Here is a 12,888-nt window from a genome sequence, read left to right as displayed (position 1 = left end):
CCAATGGGATGAGACAGGAGAATATAGAAAGGCGTACCCTACTCACAGTGTGAATAGCGTTGTAAGTGCACGTAGCGTGTACTTTATCCTCTGCTTGATTCTTTCTGTCTTCCTCTTCAACTCCAAAAAGGGTGTGTATATATAAAAAAAAAAAAAATAGAATAAACAATGGTGTGTGAATCTGTTTACTTTTTAGTGTTTAATCTTTGTGACAGACGACTGGGAAAAGGCTATTTATCATAAAGTCCACAAAACAGTCCACAAGACCCACAGCGGTCTTACAAAATTTTATAAAAACATGAAAAAACGAATAAAATATACATACATCCAATGTAGGGTCAAAAGAGGTGATGGCTGCTCACGCTCACACTGGCTGTCGACGCGTTTCGGTGTAGAACACCTTTTTCAAGTTCTACACCGAAACGCGTCGACAGCCAGTGTGGAGGGTGAGCAGCCATCACCTCTTTTGACCCTACATTGGATGTATGTATATTTTATTCGTTTTTTCTAGTTTTTTCATGTTTTTATAAAATTTTGTAAGACCGCTGTGGGTCTTGTGGACTGTTTTGTGGACTTTATGGTGTCCTACCATCATGTGGATGGAGGATTTTTAAACCTTCTTGTTGGAATACATTTTTAAAAAAGGAAAAGGAACTGTTTCCATTTTTCTCTGTTTTTTTGCTGAACATCTGTAAGAGGGGAGGTGGATATTTCATTCCCCACAAAGAATATTGAGTTGCTTCCCCATCTCTTTGCCTTTTTATATACTGCCCGTATGACTGAATGTGGACTTACCGGTTTATACCATCAATCCGAGGTTAAAGAAAACGTTATATGAGCATAGAGACTTACATAACCGTAATTCTGGTACGCCAACATTACAACTATCCATAGATACTCCTTACACTGGGTATAAATTCTTCTTGCACTTGAAGGATATTTGCAACACGGTGGAGAAAAAATCAAGATACCTTTATGCACATAAAAAAAATAAAAAAATCACAAAAAGAGTGAGTCTCGGTACGATTATGTACACCTGTCGTTATTCTCCTGGTAAATAGGAGACAGTCATATTGAAATATCTGCACTGCAGGTGTGACAAGACTACACATTGCCTGTTTTTTCTTTTTTTTTTTTTTTATATATACACACCATGGATGGATAAATCCTGATCACTTGTAAATAATCTAGAAGTCACAAAGAAAAGAAACTGCTACGGGCATATACTCCACCATTTTTACCGTGAGTGGGGTACGCCCTCCTATTTTCTTGTCATCACATTGTCTATCGCTTATATTTGCCTTATTCTGAAGGGGAAAAGAAACCTTTATAGGTGTACCTCCCCCGTATACTGGGTGAGTGAGGTACGCTGATAAATAGCCTTTTCCCAGTCGTCTGTCACAAAGATTAAACACTAAAAAGTAAACAGATTCTGCTCCTCCCCTCTACCCAAGCCTCCCTCCTAGTATGGGATTCACTAGCGGCTAAGCTTCCTCATTCCACGTCCCAATTATCATACATCTCCCTGAAGTCGATATCCAAATTGATACCGGCTCTGCACCTCCAGCAATGGATTGCCTCTGGTGTGACTAAATTAGGTGATATTCTAGATGGCCAATGCTTGCTACCATTCCCCCAAATACAGAATAAATACACTATCCCAGGGTCTGAACTTTTCCACTACTATCAAATATGTCATTGGTGGAAAAGTGCCCCCCGCCAGTCAGGCCCACACAACGCCTTATCCCTACAAATCTACTCTCGCCTCAACCAGCCACAATCCAGAGGAGACATCACGTTCTGGTACAAAATGCTTCTAGACTTATCCGATATCCCTAAATCAAACGCGCAGAAAAAATGGGAAACTGACCTAGGCTTAACACTTTCAGATGCCCAGTGGAGTAAAATTTTCCTATCCTCCCACTCCATGTCACGTTGCTTAAATCATGCTGAAATGCATATAAAGTTGATTCACAGGCTATATTTGACTCCTGACAGACTAAACTCTTTTTGGCCCTCTTGCTCCAAATTCTGCTGGAGGCAGTGTGGAGAAATTGGCCTATCTATCACATATTTTGGTCCTGCCCTTCCATCACTAGCTATTGGAGAGATGTATTTGACTTAAACAAGTTCTAGATATTTCATTGCCCCCCTCTCCCTCAGTGGCACTACTAAACATATTTCCTGATTCCATTCCTCCTCACAAACGTTATGTTTTGGGACACATTTGTATTGCAGCCCGCTCAGCCCTGGCTCAATGCTGGAAACAACCTATGCCTCCCCAAATTGTGAAGATTATTCAAAAAACCCACTTCAACTACACTATGGAAACAGAATACATCCCATACTCCTATTCAACTTCCTCCCCCCTAGTACGCTGGTCCTACTGGCATGACTACGTCACTGACGGACAAGGTTCACAATATTTCCCTAAGCCATCCCTCTGCGATCCCCGCCAATTTAGCCTTAATGAGTGAGTCTCGATAGCTCTAAGCAATGTACATTCCCCCAATGCCACATTTATACTTACCTGACCTTTTGCCCACGAACCACGGAAAGTGGCGGACGCCCGCAACCTATGGTTATTATGTTCGGCACGTATGCCTCCAGCTGTTATCTGTTTCTGCCCATGTCTTTTTATGCTTTGTATTTTATGTCTAACATATGTACTCTGCCAATTTGATTGTATGTTTGCAGAACTCCCCCCCCCTCCCCCCACACTTGTACCTCCTATCCCCCCTACCCTTTCTCTTTTTTTCTGTACCCCCCCCCCCCCCTATAATTGCATTCAATAAAAATATTGATGTTAAAAAAAAAAAAAGTAAACAGATTCACACACCATTGTTTATTCTATTTATTTTTTTATATACACACCCTTTTTGGAGTTGAAGAGGCAGACAGAGAGAATCAAGCACAGGATAAAGTACACGCTACGTGCACTTACGCTATTCACACTGAGTAGGGTACGCCTTTCTATATTCTCCTGTCTCATCCCATTGGTAGAATTTGTTTATTAATACACCGAACTGTACCTAATTGTTGGTTTCCCCTCTAATGGTTTTCCCAAAACTTTGGATATACATGTGGTGAGACTACATACATACGAAGAGTGAAGTGTTGACGTTCTGAATAACAGCTGGACTGGTTGCGCCTCAAGAAGTTTGGAATTCCCATTTTTTTGATCTGTGTTATTGTTTAAGTTATTTGGTGATAACTACGGGTTAGTACGAACCAGAGGCAGCAGTGCGCCAAGTAAGGGTCATATCCTGATTCCCTATTTCTGCAAATTAGAATACCCCCCTCAATCAATTCATTTGTGGCTGCAGTGAAAGAAATAAGACTTCCACACCTGTGATTTGCACAAAAGATCAGCATGCAGTGATTCTTTTTTTTTTTAACGTGTTCCTAGCGCCAATATTTAACCCCTTCCCGACGGGGCGTTTTTTGTTAACTTTTCTTTTTTTTTTCCTCCTCGCGTTCAAATAAGCGTAACTTTTTTAATTTTCCGGCTATATAGACACATGAGGGCTTTTTTTTTGCGGGACAAGTTGTACTTTTTAATGGTACCATTTACTATACCGTATAATATTCTGGGGAATCAGGAAATAATTCAATGTGGGGTAAAAAGGAAAAAAAACGCAATTCCACAATTTTGCGCTGGTTACGGTTTTTTTGGAGTTCATAGTTCGTTTAAAATGATGGGTTATCTTTATTCTATGGGTCGTTACGATTCCGGTGATACCAAACTTAGTTTTCGTTACGTTTTACCACAAAAAAAAAAATAGAAAATTTTACGGTTTTTCTAATTTGCGTCGCCATGTTCTGTGGCTTATAACTTTTTTTATTTTTCCACCTACGGACCTGGGTGAGGGCTCATTTTTTGCGGGCTGAAGTGTACTTTTTAATTAATACCATTATGGGATATGTGCGACTTTCTGATCTCTTTTAGTTACATTTTTTTGGGTAGGCGATGCGACCAAAAAACGTAGTTTTGGCGTTGGGAATTTTTTTCCGTTTACGCCTTTAACCGTGCGGGATAACTAATGTTATATTTTAATAGATCGGACTTTTAGGAACGCGGCGATACCAAATATGTTTATTTTTTATTTATTTTTATTTGTGAAATGGGGAAAGGGGGGTGATTTGAACTTTTAATATTTTTTTTTTTTTTTTTTTACTTTTACTACAAGGCCCCCTAGTGTACTTGACCACTAGGGGGCGCGGTCGCCTGTACTAGGTTCAGCCATAGAGCTCTATGGCTGAACATAGTGATTTTCAGCACTTCCTATTACATCCTGCCTCAGGCAGGATGTAATAGGAATGCTGACATGGCCAGCACAGGGGTCTACATTAGACCCCTGGCTGCCATGGCAACCGATCGGCACCCTCCGATCTCGCCGCGGGGGGCCCCGATCGGCGCCGGAGGGGGGCGCCCCCCCTCCGATCAGCTATTTAAGCACTGCGGGCGCTTTGCCCGCGGTGCTTAAAGGGTTAAACGGCCACGATCGGCGAACTCGCCGCTCGTGGCCGTGAGAGCAGGTACCTGGCTGTAATATACAGCCATTACCTGCTCTCTTTCAAGCCAGCTCACTCCGTGAGCTGGCTTGATTCCCCCGCAACCGTCATATGACGTACATGTACGTCATATGTCGGGAATGGGGTTAAGACTATGTGCGCAGTATGAACAAAGGGTTTTGTTACGTAGAAGTGTAGATCAGTGGTTCCCAAACTTTTTGAAGCAAGGCACCCTAGACTATCAGAAATATCTTTCGCAACACCCCTATGCCAAAAGTTTCTTATTGAGATATTAGAAAAAAATAGTAAATTAAGTAAATTGTGTTTATAATTTGTTTTTAATCCACAGATTTAATATATAAGCAGACAATTTTTAGACAGACAATCTAGTTGTTCGCATTGAATGAGTTAAAAATATTTCCAAGGTCATATTGCATTCAACAATAAGATGGAACTTTAAAAAACTTTTAATAAATATAGAGGGTAAAGATATGAGACGATCTGTATTTTCCTCTTTAATCTTATTCAGTTAGCAATGTCACAGAAATCATCTTCTGGCAATATCAGGGTTAACCAAAAGAAAGTTCTACACTTAATATGTCACTGCCAGCAGTTCTCCGATATCTCCATGCCAAATAATGCTCTCAGAAACATGGAATCATAATTAATTTGGAAGTGGGTCAAGATAGGCAGTTAAATGTTCCATCTTTTGCAAAAGGCCAAAAATACTACAGATTTTTCCTCCCTGGCTGTTTTGGAAATCTTAGTAACTGAGTGCAGAACAATGCTAATTATGTGGGTAGATGGGATGCTATTTAATATTTTTAATTGAGATACTAATTTGCAACATTAATAAAGAAATGTTTAGTACACTACTGTTACGTGGAGACATACAGAGGTGTCAGCCAGGTAAACTCTAATAAGTGTGTGCCAGACTATGCGCTTAATTCGAGACAATTGACTGAGGACCTTCCAATTGTCGACCTAAAGCTTGTGTCGACCTTTAGACCCTGTTGACCTACTGACTGTCGACCATAGGGTGTTGACCTACTGAATGTTGACCTAGCATGACATAACCCTGTAGAATACAGAAGCCTCATGCTTGAATTTGGGTGGATCTGGGTGCTGCGCCTGAGGATGCAGCCTCAGATCACCATAATTTTCTTCCATAATTGATGAAGTTGTAATGCTCACTTAATTAAATACACTATTCAGTTGAACAACCCAGCAACCATAAGTGTCAATCACTTGGTCTTACTTCTGACACTTAATATAAAAAAGAAAACTATTATGCTCAGGCATTTAATTAACTAATAGTATTTGGCAGAAACTAGATCCCTTGTAGGTGTTTTGGACAAAATGTTCTAATTTTCATGCCAGTACCCATAATCCTTTGTATCTGACACACCTGTGGCAGGGCTTTGAAAAAGCAACATGTGGCCGGCAGATGTGGCTGAGCATGGAGAACTGAGTTTGTACACAAAGTGAATGTTCTGTTCTACTGTGATTCAATTAAGGACATTATTAATATGAATTATTATTTATTAACCTTTAATATGTATACCAAGGAGATCATTTTGAGCACTGTATAAATTTGTGTGAGAGATGCATTCAGTATTAGCAGAGCAATAAAGAAGAAAGGATCCAGTTGGAAAGCCTACCCTATTGTAAAACAGTTTGATAATGTAAAGGGCCCCATACATCAGCAATTAATTGTGACAATTTTCAGATAGAGAGGATTGCCACAATTAATTTTAGATGTGTGGGCTTCCCCTTTTGGCAATCCCAATCAAAATCGCCAATCGATTGCTTAATCAGGTTTTTAAACAGGTTTAATAATCTGGTATTATCTGCAGATCTTTTTTATATGTGTGGGCATTCCCAATTAGTCTTCTTCATCTATTTACCTTATGAACAGCTGAAATGACAATCGATTGGGCAATTTCCAGATATGAAAATGCAATCTTTAGATGGAAAAATCTGCCGATCACTGAAAGTACGGATTATTACCTGTTAGTACGCTTTCCTCTACTCCTCCATGGCAGCCACATATGGGTTTTCCTCCACTTAGGTAGATATCTGGAAAGGGAAACAGAACAACCAAAAAAACATAGGCGCAGCCCCCTATATAAGATCCGCCCACTCTTGGCTCTGTGTCTTGATTATACAGCTTTCCAATACACTATGTAATACCACTTTAAGGGTTGGGAAACTGTTGCCATGGAGGAGTAGAGGAAAGCGTACTAACAGGTAATAATCCGTACTTTCCTCTACCTCCCCATGGCAGCCACATATGGGTAATACCATAGCAGTACATTTAGAAGGGTGGGAAGACAGAAAAACAATTCGATATAATAATAATAATAAACTTAAAAGGATACGAGGTTATCTTCACCTCTTCGTGTTCTCCTTTTACTTCTTTTGATACTTTTCTCTTTTTTTTTTTTTTTAATATATAACTGCGCTAAGAATCTTCCTCCCTAGTTTAGCATCACTGGAAGCTCCTACATCCACTCTGTAGTGCTTTGAGAAAGTGTGAGCTGAAGCCCAACATGCTGCTTTGCACAGGTCCTCTATGGAAGCTGATCCTTTTTCCGCCCAGGATGCAGCAACTGCTCTCGTTGAATGAGCTTTTATTCCTTTCGGTACTTCCAACTTCCTTATCTTATATGCTTCTGCTATGCCATCTTGCCAGCGTAGCTATTGATGTGCCTAGGCCCTTATTTTTTCCTTCTGTTACCAGAAACAGTCTCTTTGACTTCCTCCAACTTTTCACTCTTTGTAGATAAATTGTCAAAGCTCTCTTAACATCTAGGGTATGGAATTTCCTTTCCTTTTCATTTACTGGGTTTGCACAGAATGCTTGTAGTACTATTTCCTGATTAATGTGAAATTGGGATACTACTTTCGGAAGGAAATTAGGGTTCGTCCTCAAGACCACTTTGTTTTCAAAGAAATTAAGAAACGCTTCCTCTGCCCAACTCCGATACTCTTCTAGCAGATGTAATTGCGACTAGAAATGCAACTTTCATTGTTAATCTCTTAATTGATACTTCCTGTAAGGGTTCAAATGGCTCTTCTGTTAATACGTTCAAGACCAAGTTCAAATCCCATGGAGCCATCGGGTTATGAAACTGTGGCCTGATCCTTCTCAGTGCTTGAACAAATCTTCTTACGTACTTATCCTCCGATATCTTTGTATCAACCATAGCCCCTAGCGCTGAGATCTGCACCCTCAAAGAGCTGGCTGACAATTTATTTTCTAATCCTGCCTGTAGAAAATCCAGGATTGTAGGTATGGACCTAGGGTCTTTATTCCCTCTGCCACAGAACTGCACGTAAGTTGTCCATATTTTATAATACGTGGTTGATGTATTAATCTTCCTGGCTTTAAGTAATGTGCTTATCACCTTCTGAGAGAACCCTCTTTCTACCAGTGTTCTGGTCTCAGTAGAGACGCCGTCAGACCCCAGTTGTTCGGTTGTGGCTGTGTGTAATTGCCTTGTCTCAGTAGATCCTCCCGGTCTGGTATCTTCCAGGGCACATCTATCGACATTCTCATTAACTTCTGAAACCACGCTCTCCTTGGCCAGAAAGGTAATATTACTATTACCGTTGTTCTCTCCCTTTGTATTTTGTTGAGTAATCTTGATATTATCGGGAACGGAGGAAACATATGCCAGACCTGTGTCCCACTGTGCTGTTAGTGCATCTACCTGGCTTGCTCCCGGCTCCCAGTGTCTTGACATGAAGACTGGTACTTTGGCATGGTTTCTCGTTGCCATGAGGTCTACTTCCGGCCACCCCCATCTTCTCCCTATGAGCTGAAACACTTCTTGTGATAGCTCCCATTCTCCGGCTTTCACTCTCCTCCTGCTCAATGCATCTGCTACCAGATTTTGTTCTCCTGCTATAAACACTGCCGTGATGTTTTTTACATGTAATTCTGCCCATTGGAGCAACTCTTCTACGGCCTTCATCATACTCTGACTCCTTGTTCCTCCTTGCTTGCAAATATAAGCTACCACAGACTTGTTGTCGGATCTGACTATAACCTCCTTTCTGTATAGCATATCTTGGAATTCTTGACATGCTCTCGTTACTGCATACATCTCTCTTAAGTTGGAATGCGATTGACTGCACTTTTTGTTCCATTCCCCCTGGGTTGCATGTCCCCGACAGACTGCTCCCCAACCTGTTTGGCTGGCGTCTGTTGTAACAATGACCTGCTCCCCTACTGCGAATGATCTTCCTTTTCCTATTCTTCTTTGGTTCAACCACCAGAGCAGATCTTCCTTTGCCTTCTTTGATATACGCACTCTTTGTGACAGATTCCTTCCGTCTCCGTTCCAATGTGCTAATAAACAGTTTTGGAAGGCTCGCATGTGAAACCTTGCCCAGTTTATGGCTTCTATGGCCGCTGACATAAGCCCCAGCACTCTTATGCAATCTCCTGAGTACACTACTTTTTTCTTCAGTAAAGCTGCAACTTCCTTTCTCAGTTTGCAGCTTCTTTCTTCCATTAATTTCACTGTCATTGTTTCTGAATCTATGATGAACCCTAAATACCTTACTGTATTGTCCGGGTTCAGCTGACTTCTTTAAATTCACGATCCAACCATGTTCTTGTAGATAGTTTACTCTGTCCGTATATTCTCTGGACTGCTCTACAGACTTCGCCATGACAAGTAAATCGTCTAGGTATGCCCAAACTGGAATACCTTCTTTTCTTAAATTTGCTATAAGCACTATCAGCACCTTTGTAAAAGTTCTTGGTGAGGTGCAGAGGCCGAAGGGTAATGCTGTGAACTGATACGTTATGCCTCTTAGTCAGAACCTTAAATATTTTTGATGCAGATGGTTTATGGGAATGTGGAGGTAAGCATCTTTCAGATCTATAGTTGTTAGAAAAGACTTCTCTTTTATGTCTGGAAGTATTGTTCGCACTGATTCCATCTTGAATCTTTGCGTCTTGAGAAGGCTGAATACTTTTGTGAAATCTAGTATTGTTCTGAAGCCCCCCGTGGCTTTCTTTACCACGAAGAACCTTGATTGCCATCCTTTTGTCTTCTTGATCTTGTGGCACAACAACTACCACCCCTTGTTCTATCATATTCTGAAGGCTTTCTAACAATGCTTTCTTTTCTTCCGGCACTCTCGGAACTGGAGATTCCTCTCTCCAGGAACCTGGTGTCTTTACAAATTCTATCTTGTAACCTGATGAGATAACTTCTCTCACCCACTTGTCCTCTACTGATCGGTCCCAGGCATGATGAAATTTTCTCAGCCTGCCTCCGACCTTTAATTTGACGTCATTGTGACGTGTTTCTGAATGGGAATCTCCCTTCCTTGCCTCGTTGGCCACGAAAGGAGCCTCTACTGCCGAACCAGGGTCTTCTGTACCACCTTCCCAGCCTGTAAGCTCTTGCCTCTTTGAAATCCGCTGTTTGAAACTTGTGTGTCTAACAAACGGCTTTTTTGTAGCTTTTTCCTGAGGGAGCCACACCGATTTCCCTCCTGAAGTTTTTGATATTATATCATCTAAGTTCTTTCCAAAGAGATACTCCCCTTGAAAGGGCAATGACACCAATTTGTTTTTAGATTGGGCAGCTGGCTTCAGCCACAGAGCTCTCCTAGAAACTATTGTTGCTGCATTACTCCTGGCTGCCAAGCGTACATTATCCAGAGAGGCATCACATATAAATTCAATGGCCACTTGCATGTTTTGGATTACTTGAGTATCTCTGATCTCTTAATCCCATCTAGTAGGTCGGACTCTAGGTCCTGACACCATGACCTTAAGACCCGGGAGGTCACTGCCACCGCTGATGAAGCCTTTATGGCCGCACCAGAAGTCATATACTGTTTGCGTAAACACATCTCCATTTTTCTTTCCATTGAGTCTCTGAAAACATTCACATCTTCTAAGGGAAGAGTGGTTTTCCTGGAAATTCGGGCTATAGCTGCATCAACCTTGGGTGCAGTCTCCCACCTTTTAACTTGCTGATCTTCAAATGGGTACATTTTAGTAATCTTTAACGGACCCACCACCTTTTTATCGGGATCGGCCCATTCCTCTTCTACTATGTCCTTTAGCGCTTGGGACAGAGGAAATGTTTTACACTTTTTCTTCTTGTCTTTAAACAAGAGATCCTGCAACTTCCCCTCTTCTTAGGTATCCTCTATATCCAAAGACTTATTAATCAGTCCTAGTAAGTTATTTAACAAATCTGGATTGAAATCCAGTTCAGCTTTGTCCGATGGAATTTCACCCTCTTCTATGTCGTCTCCTGCAGCTACGCCCTCAACCTGCTCAGAACCATCTGAATCTTCAGATAATGGCTCTCTAGGCCTCTATTTAGACATTTTCTCTAAGTCCTCCTTTGTCACAAAGGTATCAGCTAATGCCGATCTCAACATAGACACCAAGTCATTCATTTGTGCTGGTGCCATGAACTTCACCCCTTTACATCTGACAGACTGATCCTGTTGCTTTGTCAGACAATACTTTGTCACAAAGTGTACATTTTGCCGTGTGCAATTTCTTATGCTTTACTTTTGTCTCAGGTTTTTCTTTGCTTGTCTCGCCTCTGAAACACAATACCGAGACATTTCTCAACTCTAATAAGATAAGCAGATTTTGACCAGAAAAAATAAAAATACAAGGTCCCCTGGCTTACGAGTCTGCTTTGTCTCCTCCTCCATAGTGGGCTACTGCACACTCTAGCATAGACATAACAGAAAAAAAAAACAATGTTATGCTAGTTGAAAAGGAGATATCACCAGTACCCCAGCAGCGCCGCTGCTCCATAGGGTCTTACCTGGTCGTCTGGCAAAAGGACCCACCAATTTCCGTGGTACTGTTGGTCCTGCGTGATCTCCCTCCACAATCCTTGCAGTACGCCCGGCGCTGTTCCCATAGCCGTGGTTTCCTTAACTAATCCAGCCGCCGCCAGCGTCCCACGCTGGGTGAACGCCGCGTCATGCCTGTGCGCCGCTGTTCCTGCTGACGTCTCACGCCGCGCAGTCGGCGTTGCATGCGTCAGACGCCACAGCCTTCTCACAGCGCAACACACGCCGGCTCACCTCGCGTGAACTGACCCGGCTCCCTGCTTGGATCACCGCCATTACTCAGCCGGAGGGGGACCTTTACACCAAGGTAACGGATATCCCTAACTGCCCATAGCAGTGGGTGCCTAGCTTAAGTCTCCCCACTAAACTAGGTAGCGGGAGGCTTTCCATATTCCTGCCTAACCCCTAACTGCACTTGGCAGCGGAGAAGGCTCTTCACAGGGTAAACCTTCCATCTACCTGGAAAGGGAAAAAAAGACACAGAGCCAAGAGGGGGCGGACCTTATATAGGGGGCCGTGCCTATGTTTTTTTTGGTTGTTCTGTTTCCCTTTCCAGATATCTACCTAAGTGGAGGAAACCCCATATGTGGCTGCCATGGGGAGGTAGAGGAAATAAATCTGTAATGTGTGGGCAAAGTCAGATAGATTGTAAAATCCATTTATCTGGCCAAAAAATCCCTGTATCTGGAAATCCATAAATTGTGATTGCTGATGTATGGGGCCCATTATGTGGCTTTTTGGAGCTATTCAGATGGACGCAGTTTGAAGCTATGATTTATTACATAGCAAATGTACATAAATATGCATATACTATAGCCTCTGGAATTTGTATTATCGTCCACTGGAGGAAAAATGGAAAAAGATTGTTGCCTGACTTCCGGTTCCGGCGTCTATGTGAGGAGACACAGGACAGAAGGGCTCCGTGGCGAGTTAACAGGACGGCACCCCTAACTCACCGCAACGCAGCCCAGCCCGACGGGAGACCTTGCCCGCACCTCCAGCAACTCACAGCGCTGTATGGAGAGGTTTCTCTCTCCTATGTCGAGACGAGGGAGATCGTTATCAAAGACGCAGAAAAAATCCAAGATGGCGGGCGCAGCACCAGCGCGGCAGCAGAAAGGACAGCTCCCCTTACAGAAGGAGACAGAGGTCAGTCTATCACCCTCGGGCAGCCCTGCAGACCCCCTGGCTAATATGATAGACCCCTCACAGCCTGATGAACAATACCAGGCAATGATTAAAGCGATTAGGGCTACTATAGAGCCTCTATTTGAGAAGCAAGCTGACACCTTTAAAAGCTCCATAACTGAGCTAAAAGATCATCTCTCCCAACTCACAGGCAGAGTCTCTCAAGCTGAAAATCACTTGGGGGCAGTATTTCATGATGTACAGGAGATGAAATCTGAACACTCCACACTACAGAAAACAGTGCAGGCTCTAACAAACAAGGTTGACGACCTGGAAAACAGGTCAAGAAGGAACAACCTTAGGCTGGTAGGCCTTCCAGAGCATGTAAAGGGG

At 42.4% G+C, this 12,888-nt stretch overlaps 1 protein-coding gene across 8 annotated transcripts in view; it reads right to left on the bottom strand.

The window, feature by feature from the left end:
* Positions 1-12,888, bottom strand: part of LOC146008165 (uncharacterized) — a 147,299-nt gene that overhangs the window by 114,102 nt on the left and 20,309 nt on the right. The window lies entirely within an intron of this gene.

Source organism: Crinia signifera, chromosome 6 (assembly GCF_055691185.1).
Source record: "Crinia signifera chromosome 6, ASM5569118v1, whole genome shotgun sequence".
NCBI classification, from domain to species: domain Eukaryota; kingdom Metazoa; phylum Chordata; class Amphibia; order Anura; family Myobatrachidae; genus Crinia; species Crinia signifera.
The sequence above is the reverse complement of the archived record's forward strand: the minus strand, read 5'-3'. Positions and strand labels throughout refer to the sequence as shown.